Source organism: Capra hircus, chromosome 19 (assembly GCF_001704415.2).
Source record: "Capra hircus breed San Clemente chromosome 19, ASM170441v1, whole genome shotgun sequence".
Lineage (NCBI taxonomy): Eukaryota > Metazoa > Chordata > Mammalia > Artiodactyla > Bovidae > Capra > Capra hircus.
The window spans coordinates 44,021,882-44,041,547 of NC_030826.1; the positions used below are offsets into that span (position 1 = coordinate 44,021,882).

General features: G+C 42.3%; 3 pseudogenes across 2 annotated transcripts; all 3 read right to left on the reverse strand.

The window, feature by feature from the left end:
- LOC102188707 lies at nucleotides 7,692–7,847 on the reverse strand (annotated as a pseudogene).
- On the reverse strand, nucleotides 14,198–15,180 carry LOC102184757 (annotated as a pseudogene). The gene has a single exon (XR_001296849.2). The product of XR_001296849.2 is annotated as a 60S ribosomal protein L5 pseudogene (transcript).
- Nucleotides 17,725–18,323, reverse strand: LOC102185035 (annotated as a pseudogene). Its single transcript, XR_001296924.2, has one exon. The product of XR_001296924.2 is annotated as a 60S ribosomal protein L29 pseudogene (transcript).

The window sequence follows — 19,666 nt, forward strand, 5'->3', positions numbered from 1 at the left end:
AAGAGAAAGCCCGGGTGCAGCAATAAAGACCCAGCATAGCCAAAAATAAATAAATAAAATTATAAAAATAAGTAACTAAATAGTCCTGCTCCTAAACATATTTTACATTTAGGGGGCACCTAGTCTGAGTCTGGAGAAGGCAATGGCACCCCACTCCAGTACTCCTGCCTGGAAAGTCCCATGGACGGAGGAGCCTGGTGGACTGCAGTCCATGGGGTCGCAAAGAGTCGGATACGACTGAGCGACTTCACTTTCACTTTTCACTTTCATGCATTGGAGAAGGAAATGGCAACCCACTCTAGTGTTCTTGCCTGGAGAATCCCAGGGACGGGGGAGCCTGGTGGGCCCTCATCTCTGGGGTCGCACAGAGTCAGACACGACTGAAGTGACCTAGCAGCAGCAGCAGCTGTAGTCTGAGTCATGAAGCAAATAACATCTGCCGAACGAACACAGACAAGTGTCCAGGTACCTGCTCTCTGTCTTCCTTTCTAACACCCCAAAGTGTTAGGCATTGACTAACCCACTAGACTGGGTGGGTCTGAGAAGCCCAAGGATTCAGGGTTGACTCTGACCTCAAGACACATGTCACCCACCTCTCAGCTTTGCTTAATTGGGTTACAGGAATTAGTCTCGAGAAACAGAGAAACTACATTCTCCTCACTTCTAAGCCTCTAAAGAAGAGGTCAAGCGAGGTCGCCCCTGCTTGACCTGGTGAGGATGGCCAAGCAAGGAAAATAGCTTCTTGGAGGATATGGTAGGGCAGGCCAGTGCAGGGCAGGCAGGAGAAAACAGTGAAAGTCGGACCAGGGAGAGCTGGAGGAGCATGCTCCAACTCGGTGCCTACCACACAGGAGGCACCCGCTGATTATTTATGGATTGCATGAATGAATCTCAGAAGTCAGAAGGCACTCATTTTCAGAGAAATGCAATTAAATTGCAGTGAGAAACCATCTTTCACCTATGGGACAGGCAAAGATCAGATAGCTTGAGAAGATCCTGTGTTAATAAGAGTGTAGGAAACAGACCTTCGCATGGTCTGCCCATGCAGCTGCAAATGGGTAGTTTCTGTGCAAGGCGAGCTAGCAATATAGATCAACATCACAAATGTGTATAATTTGCAAGCAAGCAATTTCACTTCTGGAGATTTATCCTGCAGACATACAAAGTGTGCAGTGATCTGTGTACAGTTGCTTCTAATTTCAGAAGATAAAAAATAACAAAGAGCTGACAAAACTGATGATGGCTTCCCCATCCAATTAAATACTGTGAATTATGATATGGACTGATTTGCAAGATAAATTACTGCAAAAAACTAGAGGATGAATAGCAGATGTAGTAGGGTAACATTTGTGTGAACAATAAAAAAACAAATGTGTGTATGTTTGTATGCTCTCATTTGTGTGGGAAGAAAAATACATATTTGGTTATATAAATATAGAATATTTTGAGAAGCGAACAGGAGAAAACTTCCTGGGTTTGCCTCCAGCATGGTTATCTGGGTAGCTGGGGAGCAGGTACATCGTACACATACTCATTTGTATCTTTAAAATTTTAAACTATGTGCAAGTAGTACTTACGAAAATATTTTTAATATAAACAAATTAAAAAAAAGAAAGAGAGGCTTGTGGCTGTTTCCTTCAACAGGGTCTCCCGGGGCAGCACCGTCCCTGTGAGTTGGTCTACAGCGCCCCCTGCTGCTGTTTGTAAGTAATGCAAAGTGGGTGTGGGGATGACCCACAGGGAATTCTGAGGAAACGTTGAGACCTCTTTCAGTCAGTCAGTCAGTTTAGTCGCTCAGTCGTGTCCGACTCCTTGCGACCCCACGAATCAGAGCACGCTAGGCCTCCCTGTCCATCACCAACCCCAGAGTTTACTCAAACTCACGTCCATCGAGTCAGTGATGCCATCCAGCCATCTCATACTGTCATCCCCTTCTTCTCCTGCCTTCAATCTTTCCCAGAATCAGGGTCTTTTCCTGGAGTCAACTCTTCGCATGAGGTGGCCAAAGTATTGGAGTTTCAGCTTTAGCATCAGGCCTTCCAATGAACACCCAGGACTGATCTCCTATAGAATGGACTGGTTGGATCTCCTTGCAATCCAAGGGACTCTCAAGAGTTTTCTCCAACACCACAGCTCAAAAGCATCAATTCTTCGGCACTCAGCTTTCTTCACAGTCCAACTCTCACATCCGTACATGATCACTGGAAAAACCATAGCCTTGACTAGAAAGACCTTTGTTGGCAAAGTAATGTTTCTGCTTTTTAATATGCTGTCTAGGTTGGTCATAACTTTCCTTCCAAGGAGTAAGCGTCTTTTAATTTTATGGCTGCAGTCACCATCCACAGTGATTTTAGAGCCCCCCAAAATAAAGTTTGACACTGTTTCCACTGTTTCCCCATCTATTTGCCATGAAGTGATGGGACCAGATGCCATGATCTTTGTTTTCTGAATGTTGAGCTTTAAGCCAACTTTTTCACTCTCCTCTTCCACTTTCATCAAGAGGCTTTTTAGTTCCTCTTCACTTTCTGCCATAAGGGTGGTATCATCTGCACATCTGAGGTTATTGATATTTCTCCCGGCAATCTTGATTCCAGCTTGTGCTTCTTCCAGCCCAGTGTTTCTCATGATGTACTCTACATATAAGTTAAATAAACAGGGTGACGTACTCTTGACGTACTCTTTTTCCTATTTGGAACCAGTCTGTTGTTCCATGTCCAGTTCTAACTGTTGCTTCCTGACCTGCATATAGGTTTCTCAAGAGACCTCTTTAGAGAAACACAAAGAAGAAAGAATAGTATAGGATGTTGAAGCTGCAGGAGGTGAGAAAGGACAGGCTATGCCCTTTGGCATCTGACGTATAATAGGAGTGGCACAGGGAATGAGCAGTACTGGGTTCAAGTCCTGAGTCTGCCCTCGCTGGCTGTGTGCCCTGGGACACGCGACCTTTTTAAGAAGTCTTAACTCTTGCCCTGTAAGTTGGGCTAATAATGTTTACCCCTAGGGTTGTTGTGAAAATCAAATAGGTACAGAATGTGAGCTGAGGTTTAGAACTGGAGAAGTGCTATAAAAATGCTAAGGGATTATATTTAATTAGCTCTATTTGTTTTATGAGAAAATAGAGGCAGTTTAGGGCAGTGGTCAAGACAAAGGACTCTGGAGCTAGAACTGCCTGAGTTGTAAGCCTAGCTCCACCATCCCCCAACTGGGATGATTTAGGATAAATTACTAACTTTAAAGACCTCCTGTTTTTCCATCTGTGAAATAGTGTTAAAATAACATTTTCGATGGTTGTTGTGACAATTAAGTGAATAGGTACTTCATTTGGTATCATGCCTGGCACACAGTAAGTGCTAGTCAAGCATCTGCTGTTATTGATTTCTTATAATACATACAGTGCTTATACACTTTCAGTTGTTGTTTATAGTCGCTAAGTTGCGTTCGACTCTTTTGTGACCCCATGGACTCTAACCCACCAGTCTCCTCTATCCATGAGATTTTCAGGCAAGAATACTGGAGTGGGTTGCCATTTCCTCCTCCAGGGGAATCGAGCCTGTGGCTCCCGCATTGGCAGGCGGATTCTTTACCACTGAGCCACCAAGGAAGCCGGTGTATTTTATGCAGGTGCTTTATAAATGTTAGCTAGTCTCACCATTTTTTATGCGAAGAGCCTGAGGCTTGGAGAGGGGACGTGACTTGCCCAAGCCGCTCGACTAATGAATAGTAATGATTCCAGAACCTTCCGGACATAAGTACTCTAGTTTAGAGGGCATTTTCAGGTGGGGCTGTATTTAATCCCAGCAACCTGAGTTAGAGCCAGACTGGAGAGGGGATGGAGCTTGGGGGGACCGTGAAGAAGAGAAGCTTTAGTGGGAGGAAAATGTGGAGAAGAGGAGGACTTGTGGGGAGACCCAGGGACATGTTGTGGCAGGGTCTGTAAGAATTCAGCAAAGAAATGTAGCACTAATAGGAAACCGAGTGGAATTAGGAGTACGGAACTGGAAGGACTTTAGAAGAGAAGCTCAAGGATGAGGGCTTTTAAGCTAAGTTCCTGGGGGTGGGGTGGGAACTGAGAACATGATGATAGTCATCCTCACTGGGAATAAGTATTTCAGAGAAAGGCAACACGATGCAGTAGAAAGAGCACTAATAAGTATTTGTTCCTCATCTTCTCTGCCATGCTATCAACCAGAGAGAAAAAAACACTGCTGTTTGCTAACTGGGTGCCCTTAGGCAGATTAGTAAGCTTTGTGAGCCTCTGTTCTCACAACAGGCATCATGACTTGACTGGTAGGATTCTCATGAAAAAATGAAGCTAACAAAAAATAGAGTTTTATATGATCCAGCAGCCCCACTCGTGGGCACATATCCAGACAAAATTATAACTCAAAAAATTACTTGCACCCCTATGTTCATAGCAGCACTATTCACAAAAGCCAAGGCATGGAAAAACCTAAATATCCATCAACAGATGAAGGGATAAAAAAAAAATATGGTACATATATAATACAATGGAATACTACTCAGTCATAAAAAATGATGAGACAGTGCCATTTACAACATGAATGGACCTAAAGATTATCATACTAACTGAAGTAAGTCAGAAAGAGAAAGATAAATAGCATATGATGTCACTCAAGTGGAATCTAAAACACGACACAAGTGAACGCATCCATGAAACGGAAACTCACAGACACAGAGAGCAGACTCGTGGTTGCCAAAGTGGAGAGGAGGTGAGGGAGGGATGGACTGGGAGTCTGGAATGAGCAGATGTAAACTATCACATATACAGTGGATACACGACAAGGTTCTACTGTATAGGAAGCCTGGCGTGCTGCAGTTCCTGGGGTCGCAAAGTGTCAGACATGACTTAGCTACTGAACAACAACAACAATAACTGTACAGGAACTCTATTCAATATCCTGAGATAGACCATAATGGAAACAACTATGAAAAAGAATGCATATATACATATAGCTGAATCACTGTGCTGTAAGTGGAAATTAACACACCATTGTAAATCAACTATACTTCAACACAATTAATTTTTTAAAATATTAAGTCAGGCAATAATGAATATGAAAGCCACTCACAGTGTCTGGTAGCCTGTGGGTACTCACAGGTGTTAGCTGTATTCTAGTTGAGCAAGTCTATGCAGGAGGCTGAGCCAGGTGCTGTGAGGTGCACAAGAAGCCTGAGGTAGGAACTTTTCAGCCAAAGAGCTTACAGTCCAGTTGGAGAAACAGGACAGACCCATAAAAGATTTTAAAACAAAACAGAAAAATGGTCAGCATCGTACATTTCAAAGACTGGAAAGGAGCAGCCTCCACCAAGGGCAGGGCCGCTGAAGGGGGCTCCCTGAAGACATGTAAGGGAGATCTTGAGGGACCTAGACAAGTGGAGAAGGAGGTGGGACGGCCCAGATGGAGGAGAGCAGGGTAAGGTGAGGGACAGGCGAGCAATGAGCGGAAGTGTTTCCTGAGCATCTGCTCCATGTGAGTTGCCACACCAGGGGGTTTCCTGGATCTAATGGTGCTGGATTCTCACAACAACTTGTGAGGTACTCATCTGTCTTGTTTCATGAATGAGAAATGCTGAGAATCAACAATAATATCACTTGCTAACGGTCACCCTTAGTATATGGAAGAATCAACACTCAAAGTCAGAACCCTGACCACAAAATCCACACAAAGGGATAAAAGTTAGAAAATATCAAGGGACTTCCCTGGTGGTCCAGTGGCTACGACTCTGCTCTCCCAATGCAGGGAGCCTGGTCAGAGATCTAAAGATCTTGCATGCTGCAACTAAAAACGATCTTGCGTGCTCCAACTAAGACCTTGTGCAGCCAAATAAATAATTTTATTTTTTAATTTTTTGTAAAAGAGTCAAAGATTGGTGTATGTATGAGGGAGACAGAGTCTTGAGCAAGGGCGAGGGGCAGGGCATTCCAGGTAAAATTGAAAGCCCCCAGGCCCTAAGGAAGAAACCTAAAATCATGTGAGGGAGACTTGTGAAGGCAAGAGGGTGTCAAGATGAGGGTGGAGAAGCAGAACAACCCTGCCATCACACCCTTGTATATCACATTCAGAACTGGAGCTTGATCCTAACTTAAGGAGAAGCCAGTGTAAGCAGGGGAGTTATATGATTCAGCTGATTTCTCAGAAAGTTCATTCTGGGATGTTGTGTGGAACAGGGCTAAAGTGGCCAGGATGGAGCAAATTGCAATTGTCTTAGAAGGCTGGTCACGATTTGGATGGGGTTGGAAGTGTGCCTTCCCTGGAGGAGGGCATAACAGCCCATTCCACTATTCCTGCCTGGAGAATCCCCATGGACAGAGGAGCTGGGCAGGCCACAGTCCATGGGGTTGCACAGAATCAGACACAAGCGAATCGACTTGGCGGGAAAGCGCACAAAAGTGTTTCTTAGGAGTAGCAGTGTGAGGTCAGTCTTGATGACGAATTGGCTATGAGAAGGGGAAGGAGAACATGTCATCAAGGTTGACAGGAAATGTCATTTCTGAGATGGAAGAAGACTGAAGGAGGAGGAGATTTGGGGCAGCAGGGGATAGATTGGGGTTTACAGAAATGTGGGCCAAGAGAAGGCTATAAATGTCAATTTACTTTGAGACTGTTCAATCCTGTTATGAAAGATAGGTGTGTAGTATGTAAAACACGAGTGAAATATCTTCAGATGTTTTAAGGATAGATAATTAGCTAGTAAGCAAAAAGTTTGTTAGAGGGATGTAGACGTCATCATTAGCACATAGTTAAACAGCAAGTAAAACGTGTATGTGTGCGTGTGAAATGTAGATAGGAATTAGTTCATATGCATTTATTCTTTCTTTGAATTACTAGACTATAAGAACCTGAGGGCAGAACCATGTCCCTTTAGAGTATCAGTTTTTTAGACTTTTGAAAACCATAACCTGGACTTCCCTGACAGTCCAGTGGTTAAGTCTCCATGCTTCCATTGCAGGGGGTGGGTTCAGTCCCTGGTTGGAGAACTAAGATACCACATGCTGCATGGCAAGGCAAAAAATAAATTAAATGGATAAACAAAAGCTGTAACCCACAGCAAGAAATATATCTTATGTATGTCCCAGGTAACATATATTTATAAAAATAAATAAGTGCATTGGGCTTCCCTGGTGGCTCAGACAGTAAAAATATATAAGTGCATCAAAAGTTTTTCAAGGCAATATGTACTTACTCTTCCTATTGGTTATGCACTCTGATCTTTCCTATTTGATTCTCTTCTATTTTTTTCCCAACAAAAGATCTCACATATTTATTACTGAGCTGAAGTGCTAGTGCAGAAATACTAACACAAAGAGAAAAATCATTTTCCCAATAAAAGATGTCCAGCTGTTCAGAAAGTAGTGATGTTCTCAGAGTAATATGGTAAGATCTAAGTGACCTTGTGTGTGTGCTCAGACACTCAGTCGTGTCCAACTCTTTGCAGCCCTATGGACTGTAGCCCACCAGACTCCTCTGTCCATGGGATTTCCCAGGCAAGAATACTAGAGTGGGTTCCCATGTCCTCCTCCAGGGGATCTTCCCAACCCGGGGATCAAACCCACATCTCTTACCTCTCCTGCATAGGCAGGCAGATTCTTTACCACTAGCGCCACCTGGGAAGCCCCAAGTGACGCTGACACAGCATAAATATGTGTGCCACCTCATGTGCAAGGCTCCTTAGAGACATAGCTTGGTTCTTCTCCAGTGTCTTCCCTTGGAGTTGTACCTGATTCTGTTACCAGTTTTGATTCCAATTCATTGGGGAAAGCGATGACTCTGCTTTTATTTCTTGGCCAGGAATCACTTGATCCTGAAGGTCTTGTGAGAAGACATGGTGAGGAGCAAATTCAACCACACATAGGATGGCAAGGAAGAGAGGAAGAAGCAGGTAGGAGGACGTGTGTAGAACCTATTCTTTTTCAGCGCTGAATACACCTCTGATTCTACAACTCACTAATGGGTTGTATCTTGCAGTTTGGGAAACTGCCAACAAGTGTGTGGGGCTTCCCTCCTGGCTCAGTGGTAAAGAATCCGCCTGCCAATGCAGGAGATAAAGGTTTGATCCCTGGGGTGGGAAGATTCCCTGAAGAAGGAAATGACAACCCACCCCAGTATTCTTGCCTGGGAAATCCTAGGGTCAGAGGAGTCTGGCAGGCTATATAGTCCATGGGGTTGAAGAAGAGTCAGATGCAAATTAGCAACTGAACAATAACAAGTATGTCAAAAGAATGAAAAGCTGAGTCTGAACCCTACTTCAGCCATTTGCTGTATGACCTCAGGCAAATTACTTTGTCCCTCTGGGCTTCATTTTTCTGACCTGGAAAATAAGAAAATTGGAAAATTTTTATCTTCCTTCCAGTATTAAGGTCTTTTAGCTCATTACTACCCCCAATACTACACACATACTCCCATCCACCAAATACACTCATACATAGCCCCCAGGACTGGGTTCCTGTTATTATGGACGGAGTATGTCACCTAGGAGGCCAGTATGATGAAGGGTCATCTAATAAAAATAGTTATTGAAATTAGTGTTTATCTAAATTCTCCATGAAGGAAAAATCTTATAGCCATTTTACAAATTGTCAGCACATTTTTTTCTTATTTTTTGGCCATGTTGCTTCCATAACTAGGGATTGAATCCCTGCTCTCTGCAATGGAAGCGTGATTGGCGTCTTAACCAATGGACCATCAGAGAAGCCTCAAATTGTCAGTGCATTTGACCAAATTTGGTCATTATCATTACTCATTATCTCTCCAAAGTCTTTATCATGCAGCTAAATAATAATGACTTAATAATTTACAGCAAATTGTAACCTTTGCTGACAAAGATCCATCTAGTCAAAGCTATGGTTTTTCCAGTAGCCAAGTATGGATGTGAGAGTTGGACTATAAAGAAAGCTGAGCACTGAAGAACTGATGTTTTTGAACTGTAGTGTTGGATAAGTTTCTTGAGAGTCCCTGGGACTGCAAGAAGATCAAACCAGTCAATCCTAAAGGAAATCAGTTGGAAGGACTGATGCTGAAGCTGAAGTTGTGATACTTTGGCCACCTGATTCGAGCAACTGACTCACTGGAGTCGACCCTGATCCTGGGAAAGACCGACAGCAGGAGGAGAAGGGGATGACAGAGGATGAGATGGTTGGATGGGATCACCGATGCAATGGACATGAGTTTGAGCAAGCTCCAGGATTTGGTGATGGACAGGGAAGCCTGGCGTGCTGCAGTCCATGGGGTGGCACAGCTGAGTCACTAAGCTCTGAGCAGCTGACACCGACTGAGCTCTGACACAACTGAGCAACTAAACTGAACTAAACTGTAACCATAATGTCATAAAAAACTTCATCAGGTAAGAAAGATCCTATCATCATAAACCTCCTCTTTGTTTAACAGATGAAATGTACTAGGATCAGGTGTATTGTAGGTTACAAAGGTCACATGGGGTGCTAAGTGGTGTTGCTGCACCATGAACTCACGCCTCCTGCTTTCACCTCTGGGGCCTCTGTCTCTTGAGAACACAGACCCAGGACCATACCAGCCCAGAGGTGGGCTGCCTTTCTGCACCTGTAGGGGTGGGGGGCCGGGGCTGTGTGATTAGGATTTGCTGATGTACTATAACCCTGCCTTGCGATACTCCAAGCCCAGCTGATTGTTGTCCCATTTATTTTTCTTTCCACTTTAAAATGTGAATTTCTTCTGAGGGAAGCCAGTCCTCATGTTTCTGATTTGTTTACACTTAATGTCTCCAAATAGTGCTCTCTGACATCCCTGAGCTTCACACCTTTCCTAGAGGATGCTGGGTGAGCAGATTGAGAAGAGATGGTACTCCAAACATCCCCTTAGGCTAATGATGTCTCCCAGGCTTGCAGTTGAGGCTTCAGCTGCAGATAGCAGCTCCAGCTCTAGCCAAGGAGACAGTTAAAACAGCTGAGCCAGGGACTTTCTGGTGGTGCAGTGGCTAAGACTCTGTGGTCCCAATGCAGGGGCCTGACTTCCAACCCTGGTGAGGGAAGTAGATCCCACATGCCATAACCAAGGTCCCCCATGCCACAACCAAGACACAGCACAGCCAAATAAATAGAAAACAAAGCAAGCAAACAAAAAACAGCCGGGTCAGCCAACATGGGACTCCATTTGGGACACAGAATATTATGAAGCAAGGGTGACACCACTGATCCCTGATAGCTTAGCCAGGGCATGAAGTAAAGTCCTGTATGAGGAAAGGGGCGTTTCTTTGGTACTCCTTGGCTGTCCTAATCATATACCTCAGGAGGCGTGCTTAGATGTTTCCTCTAAGCAACCTTGACTGTAACAGTGGAAGTGAACTAGGATGGGTAGCCATTCCCCTGAAGGAGGGTTGATCTGTGGGGACAACACAGCATGCTAGAAAGTGCTAGATAGTCAGGGGAACCCGACATCCAAGCTTGAATCTGACATTCAGCCCAGGGACTTTAGGGAAGTTATTTACCTCTGTGGATATGTATCATCAGTAAAGCCCCACTGCATATTGTTGTAAGGATTAAACGAGACAATGTGTATGCTGCTGCTGCTAAGTCACTTCAGTCGTGTCCGACTCTGTGCGATCCCATAGATGGCAGCCCACCAGGCTCCCCCGTCCCTGGGATTCTCCAGGCAAGAACACTGGAGTGGGTTGCCATTTCCTTCTCCAATGCATGAAAGTGAAAAGTGAAAGTGAAGTCGCTCAGTCGTGTCCGACTCTTCGCGACCCCATGGACTGCAGCCTACCAGGCTCCTCCGCCCATGGGATTTCCCAGGCAAGAGTACTGGAGTGGGGTGCCATTGCCTTCTCCAACAACGTGTATGACAGGAGAGTAAATAGGCACTTATATATGGCAGCTAATGGTTTCATATTATCTGAAAGTAAAAGACTGTATGTTTAATTCCCTCTTAATTCTCATTTAAATTATGCTCTGGACAGCCTCCAGGGACCCTGCTGAGTCTAATACGGAAAATTTTATAACAATCAATCAACAAGAATTTAATGAGAATGTGACTGTAAATCCAGGGCTGGATGCTCCGAGGGTGGACTGGAGAAGAGGAAAAAAAGTGGGTTTACAAGATTATTGAGGAGTTGCTTGAGAAAAATGTCACAGATGCTTTAGGAAAATCACAAAGCAGTTTAATAGATCAACAGAATCCAAGTTGAGTTTGGGAGGCTGGGAATGAAGAAGCAAGCTGGGGGTATGCAGAGGCATGCTGGAGTAAGGCCTTAATCAGGGAAGTCTTCTCTGTGATCCTGAACTTGGTCTTAAATTTTAAGCTTCCTTAATACACAGTAGACAGGAAATCTGAGGTTGTATAATAAAAGATCATTTTTTTGTGTTAAAAATTTATGGATGGGGGAAGGAGGGAAAACTGCTTAGTAGGATGGGGTTTTCTTTCAGTGTGATTAAAATGTTTGGGAACTATTTAGAAGTGTTGTTTACTCAACAATGGGAATCTACTAAAAGCCACTGAATTTTTTACTTTAAATTGGTTAATTTTATGTCATATGAATTTCAATTCAATTAAAAACTTATGGAGTTATAACCTAAATGAGAAAAGAATTTGAAGAAGAATAGATACATGTGTGTGTATATATATACATATATATAGATAGCTGAATCACTCTGCTATACATCTAAAACTAACACAACATTGTTAATCAACTATACTCCAACACAAAATAAATTTTTTAAAACTTGCAGAAATAAAAACTAGTATTTTTAAAGGAGTAACCCTACCAAAACCCTAGATTTTTTTTTTTTTTTTTTTTTTGCCACACCACACAGCTTGTGACATCTTATTCCCCCTACCAAGGATTGAACCTATGCTCCTGGAAGTGGACGCCTGGAGACCTAACCACTGGACTGCCTGGAAATCCCCTAGAAAATATTTTTAAGCTACAGAAATTAAAACAGTGTGTTATTGGCATAGGAATTAAACAGTAGATAAAACAAGGGAACATAACGGAGTCCAAAGTAGATTCAAATGGCTCCCCTGTCCATGCAATTCTCCACTCAATAATACTGGAGTGGATTGCCATTTCCTTCTCCAGGGGATCTTCCCAACCCAGGGATCAAAACTGGGTCTCCTATTTTGCAGGCAGATTCTTTACTAATTAAGCCACCAGTGAAGCCTTTTTGGGAAATTAGTATTTGCTAAATAAGACAATAAAAATCAGGGCAGAAAATATGGATTATTCAACTGTTCAATAAATGTTGTTGGGACAAGTGCTAACTTTTTGGGAAAAAAAATTAAAGCTAGACTCATACCTCACAGTTTATACAAAAATGAATTCCAGATGGATTAAAAGGTTAAATGCAGAAGAATGGAAGTGTGAGAGTTCTGGAAGGAAAATATGGTAGCAGTTTGTATAATCCTGGGGTGAGGGGTCTCTTTTTATAGGCTTGACATGAAGCCCTGGAACAACAACAACAAAAAGATTGATCAGTTTGACCAAACACAAAAAAACACAGAAATGAAGGCAATTTCTGTATGTTCTATATGGCAAAAATCACTATAAACAAGTTTGAAAGACAAATGACAAATTGGAAGAATATTTGCAGCTCATATGATAGGTAACTAATTTCTCTAATATAGAAAGAACTTTTACAAGTCAATAAGAGAAAGCCAATCATTTCTATTGAAATGAGTGTAAGAAAAACTGAATGGTCACGACATATGAGAATATGTTTAACCTTATCAGTAATCACAGAAATAGAAATAAAATCAACAAGGAAAGTATATTTATTGCTGGCCAAATTGATGAAGAAAAAAATTATTCCCAGACAATAGATCCTCTCTGCATTTTTTTAAAGAAGTGAAATAGTGTATAGTACTTTCCTGAAGGGCATTTTGGCTTGTTTATCAGTATATTAAATGAACTTGCTCTTCAACCCAGAAATTCCACTATTATGACTTTATCATTGAGTTAATAAGTCAAGTGAACAAAAATAAAATGTGAAAATTGGAGGGAAAACCTAAATGCTAAATCAACAGAAGGCTGACCCATACTACTGGAATACTACAAAGTCATTTAAAAAGAGTATGTACCCTGATATAAGTTGTACCATGATATTGGCTGGAAAAAGTAAGCTGCAGAATCATCTTACACCTTATAATGGCCTTATTTTTGTAAAAATAAATTAAAAACTGCATATTGCTTGCTTTTTTTTGTATCAAAAGTAAAAAAGTCTAGAAGGATACATACCAAACTATCAACAGTGGATACTCCTAGAAGGGAGTGAGGAGGACTAGTGGAAGAAACTTACCTTGTATATTTCTGTAGCGTCTCAAAATGTTTTACTTTTATAATCAAACAAATTTGAGGGTTAATTATAAATTATAGAACATTTGTGTAAGGGAATGCTTCAAAGGACTATAGATCTCTACAGGTAGCTAGATAGAGACATAGGAAGATAGATAGATATCCTTCTAAGTCTACAGATAGAAAGATATCCATAAAATATTGTCTGGTGAAAATGGGATGCATGCTCAGTCACTAACTGAGCCACGTGTCTGACTCTTTTTGATCCCACGGATTATAGCCCACCAGGCTCCTCTGTCCGTCAGATTTTCCAGACAAGAATACTGAAGTGGGTTGTCATTTAGATCATAGTGTGTCCCGATCTCTTATATTTTTCGAAGAAACAATGTAATAACCAAATTCCCCAAAGGGAGGATAAAATTTTTATAAATTCTGAATCTAATGAAACACACGTACACAAAGATGTACATGAATGTGATAGCATATGAACTCGCCTACATAAATTGTGAATTGTAATTTCACAATTGTCAGAACAGGAACTAAAAATAAAAATAATCTTTAAGCACCATTTCATGGAGATAGTACCACTACCACTTTCAAATATGTCCCAGTGTTTCTATTTTTGTGATCTGGGGAAGAAAATTAGCATACATGCTTGTGTATGTATGTGTGTATATGTGTACACATATGCATAGAAAAGAGAGATTGACGGTTTTGATAGTATGATGGAATTTCTAGGGATATTTTTCCTTTTTCTTTTTCTTTAACCTATTTGTCTAACTTCTTTACACCAAGCAGTGTTATCTTTGTAAAGCAAAAATAAACATTTTTAAGAAAGAAGTGAAAATTAAGGTAAAATGTATATATTTCTTCAGTTTTTCTTTTGCTTGATCAATAAGTTTATTATCGTCTTATCTGAAAAATCTTGATAGAAAATTGTGGTTTGGTTTAACTCTCAGCAGCTCGTTCCTGGCTCTAAGAAAGCTTGCCTTCTTCTGAGCTGCCCGATCTTTCTTCTGGGCAAGTGACATTTTGGGATGGTTCCACCTCTTCTTTTTAACTTCTTTCTTAGGCTTCTTCTCATACACTGGATTCTCTCGTATTGCAGCATGAGCTTTCTTATACATCTCCTCCATCATGTCTGGAGTTACGTTGTTCTTTATGTACTGGGAGAATTGTTTCTTGTAAGCATCTTCATCTTCTTCAATCAGGTAACACATGTAATCTGCAACGTTTTGCCCCATGATGTACTTGCGGTGTACCTCAGCACTGAATTCTTTGCTTTCTGAATCATAACCAGGGAATCGTTTGGTACTGTGAGGGATAGACAAGCCTCCACTGACAGCTCCCTTTAGGGCCCCCCAAACTTTATTCCCGGTAGTAGTTCTGGCAAGTCTTGCATCCAAGTAACAGGTGAAGGCATCAGGTTGACCATCAGTGCTTTCCACATTGTATCCATCTCCAGTCACCTCAGCTTGGCCTTCATAAATTTTGTCCATATCAAACCTATTAAGAAGCCTGCGGGCGAGCAGCAGGCCAGAACAATATGCTGCAGCATAATATGTCAGGCCAACCTTCACACCGTATTTTGGGAGTTCATGAGCATAAGCTGCACAGACTATCATATCTCCTTCTATATGGGCATAAGCAATCTGACAAATGATATCTCTGTTCGTTACACGAACAATCATTCTGTATTTAGGTGTGTTGTACTTATTTTTATCTTGGATTACCAATCGTTTCCAAGCATAGTAGTCAGTTTTGCCCTCTCGCCTTCTTCTGAATTTCACTTGGTATCTCTTGAAGTAGGCCTTGTTCCTGACAACTTTAACAAAGCCCATCCTGTGGAACAGAACCCCGACTCCGCGGCTTGCCACAGAGCTGCAGAACCAGCATGGCTCCAGAGGGGTGTGGGGGGGGCGGGAAGCTTCAGTTTTTTTAGTAACTTCTCCCAGCATGGGCAATTCCTGAAAATGTTTTCTAGTAGTGCACTGGTCAAACAATACATCAAGGTCATGATCCATACAACTCCCTTCTCCCTGCCCAGTGTTTGATATTTCCCTAGAGCCAAAAAGAAAGCTCAACAAACAAAAATAATCAAGATGGGGGGTATGTGAGGCTGGGCGTACTGGGTAAACAAAAGCAGTTGAACTCTCCAGGCGCAGTTTGATCTTAATATCCAGTGGGGGTGACCTGCAAACCACACCACCACAATCCCCTTAATTCCCTTTGAAGATCATTGAGCAGTGCTCACTAGTACAGAAAATAGCTTCCCACCGGGACTAATCACTGGGAGCCCTCCTTTCTCCTAAATCAGAACAGATGACCAGACAAAACCACATCATACGTGGGCAAGTCCCACCCAAGTACTGTTTATTTGAGGATTTTATCTGTACGCCAAAACTGCTCCAAAATTGGTGGAATTTACTCCACTCACAAAAATAAAGTTAGTAAGTAAAATATCAAGATGATCCATTAAAAAGTGGGAAATCTTCAGGAACAATGGAGAGAGGGAAAGAGAATTTTTTTAAGGTACAATTTTTTTTTTAATTTAACACTTTTTGAAAATTTAATATTTATTTGGCTGTGTCGAGTCTTAGTTGTGGCATGCAGGGTCTTCCTTGCATCTTGCAGCACGTCAGCTCTAGTTGCGGCACACAGGCTTAGCTGCTCTGAGGCAAGTGGGATCTTAGTTCTCTGACCAGGGATTGAACTTGTGTTCCCTGCATTGCAAGACAGATTCTTAACCACTCGACCACTAAGGAAGTCCCTAAGGTAGAAATTTTTTTTACCAGAGTCTTGATTTTTTTTTTTAAGATGGAAAAAAATTTTAAGGTGGAAATCTTTAATACCAGAGTCTTGATTTACTCTACATAATACCAAATAATTGACTTTGAGTTTTAGTTCAAGAGATAATTACTTCTGTTTTCTTCTAGTAACTATAACTAGGTTTGCTAAATCAATCAGCTGTTTTTATATTGTATGCACATTAATTTAGTGGGCAAAAAAGCTCCCCAAAAATATAGTTTGCAGGAAAAATTATTGTCTCAGAGTCATATTTATGTTAGCAATTGCAACTGGCTCTTGTGAGCATTGATGTAAAATCCCCATCATTGATCTGTACCCCATTAAAAAGTATGATCTTCAGCAAATCTTTTTTTTAATAATTTATTCATTTATCTGGGGCTTCCTAGGCGGTGCTAGTGGTAAAGAATCTGTCTGCCAAAGCAGGAGATGCATGAGACATGGGTTCGATCCCTGTGTTGGGAAGATTCCCTGGAGGAGGTCATGGCAATCCACTCCAATATTCTTGCCTGGAGAATCCCATGGACAGAGAAGCCTGATGGGCTATAGTCCAGAGGGTGGAAAACAGTCAGATACAACTGAAGTGATTTTACACTCACACTTTCCCTTACTTATCTTAGGTTGCTGTTCGTGGGCCCTCTCCAGCTGGGGCTAGTTGGGGGCTCCTCTTCGCTGCAGTGCAGTTTCTCACTGTGGTAGCGCCTCCTGGTGGGGAGCATAGGCTCCAGGGAGTCTGGGCTCAGCAGTTGCCTCCCAGGGGTTCACTAATTGTGGCTCACAGGCCCTAGAGCACAGGCTCAGCAGTTGTGGCCCATGGACTTTAGTTGCCTGCAGCATGTGGAATCCTCTTGGATCAGGGACCAAACCCATGTCCTCCGTTTTAGTAGGCAGACTCTTATCCACGGTACCACCAGGGAAGTCCAAACCTTTTTAAAAAAAATTTGTTTTTATTTGTTTATTTGGCTGTACCAGGTCTTAGTTGCAGTTGTGGCAAGTGGGATCTAGTTCCCCGATCATGGATCGAATTCAGGCCCCCTGCACTGGGAGCGAAGAGTCATAATCACTGGACCACCAGTGATTTGGAAGTCCCTCCAGCAAATCTTTAAGGAAAAAAAAACAACCCGTGGAAGATTTCATTCTTAACCACATTGTCTCCACATATGAAGTCTTTACTCTCCATCCTTATTCCACACCCAGTTTCATGCAGCCTCAAAGCTATGCCATCTTTTTTCAGGAGTGGAGAAATTGCAGAAAGGGCTGCTAAAACATTTATTTCACAGCACAGTTATTATGAGTTAGTTAAGTTTCTGGTCATATAGTTACCCTGACTACTATGAGAATGGCAATGTACTCTCCCTCTTACTTGAAAGGTTGCAGGAAGCCAGGCTTGTCTGTCTTTAAGATGCAGAAGCTAAGAAGTATGGGGTTTTATTTCCAACTAGAAATCAGCAAAACTGAAGTGAAATCTGTAGTGGGATCAAAGTCATAATTATCTCAACTATTAGGTGAGCAATGTCCATCAGGATATTTCCTAGTTTTTCATCCTTAGACCAGAAGAGGTAAAATTGCATAATGGTTAGCCTTTTGTATATGATGATAGTGTTTAATGCAATAGACACTTGTTTTCTTTTTTTTCTGTCTCAGATTTATTTGTGCAAATAGCACAGGAGGACACCAGCCCCACGCAGACAGCAGCCCAGGGGGTCACACCAGTCCTTCTGTCCTCACACTGGCAGATGAAGGTCCCTACTCCGGAGCTTTGGTGGGGGCCTGGGCACCCTTGGCAGCTGGAGCCGCAGCCGCAGGTGGCTTGGCCTTGGCTGGAGCCTTGGCCTGGGACTTTGGCCGGCAGAGCCTGAGGCCCTTGGCGATGCGAGCATGGGTGCGCTTCCCGAGCTTGGGGTGGGCGATGTAGGCAAGTCGGCTGAGCTTGTGGCTGCCGCCTGTTGGCATCTTGGGCTTGACCTCCTTGGGCTTCACGAGGGCCTTGACAGCCTCAGCACGTGCACTCATGGCCTTCGCGTTGTTGGCCTGCATCTTCTTCAGGCCCTTCTTGTTGTGCTTCTTGGCAAAGCGCATGTTCCTCAGGAACTTGGGGTCTACCCTCTTAAGAGATTCGTATCGTTGTGATCGGGGTTTCTTGATGCCGTTTCTATGCCATTTTCGGGACTGGTTGTGCATGGTGTGGTTCTTGGACTTGGCCATGTCTGCACCCGGGCCCTCAGATGCCAAAGCCCACTTGTTTTCTAAAAGTGTAGACAGACTTGCATTGCTATGGCCACATTCTCTCATCTACTAACACTTTGAATATATTTGAAAAACAGCTGGCTGGCATTACGAGGACACATTGTGGTTGAAGAGCAGTGACGTTAAGGGAAAGTTCTAGTCCTCTCAGCCAAATGAACACTAAAGAATATCCATCGTTTGAAATCAAGGAGACTTTTGCTGAGAAGATTGTTCTAAGAACAAGAAGGATACAGTCACTAGCAAATCATGTTGATTTCATTGTCATGGAAAGTGTTGGGAGGTTGGAGGTCAAAGTTCTGGTCCTGGGACTGTTGTTAACAGCTAAGTGGTCACGGACAAAGCAAATCACCTCTCTGAGTCTTGGAATAAGAGGAGAATAATGTCTTTTCTGATCTCAAAATTCCCTGTCCAAAGCTCTGGGAAGCCTTGTTCTCAGCTGAGGTAGTGTTTACTGTGATAATAGGGTGGCGAAATTCTTGATCTGGATAACAGGGAGCAAAAATAACAGCAATCAAATACATCCCACCTGTAGAGAAAACGGAACTCTTTTACCTGTTTGTGGGAATGTAAGTTGGTGCAGCCACTATGGAAAACAGTACGGCGGTTTCTCAGAAAACTAAAAAAAGAACTACCATATGATCCCGCAATCCCACTCCTGAGCATATATCCAGGGGGAAAAAATGTACCCCTATGTTCATAGCAGCACTGCTCACAATAGCCAAGTTGTGGAAACAACCCAAATGTCCATCAACAGATGAATGGATAAAGAGGATGTAGTGCATACGTACAATGGAATATTTCTCAGCCATAAAAGAGAACAAAATAATGCCATTTGCAGCAACACGGATGGACCTAGAGATTATCACACTAAGGAAAGTAAGTCAGAAAAAGAAAAACAAATACCATACGATATCATTTATATGTGAAATCTAAAATATTACCCAGGGACTTTCCTGGCGGTCCAGTGGTTAAGACTCCATGCTTCCACTGCAGAGGGCACAGGTTCCATCCCTGGGCAGGAAATTTAGATCCTGCACGCTATCAGTGTGGCTAATAAATAAATAAATAATAAAGAAAATAAATAAACAAAATATGACACAAATGAACTTATCTATGATACAGAAACAGACTTTTGGTTGTGGGAGAATGGTAGGGATGGACTGGGAATTTGAGGTTAACAGATGCAAACTTTTGCATATAGAATGAACAAACAATAAAGTCCTTCTATATAGCATGGGGAACTATATTCAATATCCTGGGATAAACCATAATGGAAAGGGATCTACATGATGCTAAAACATCTAGATAAAAGATGAAATTGTATGCAAAC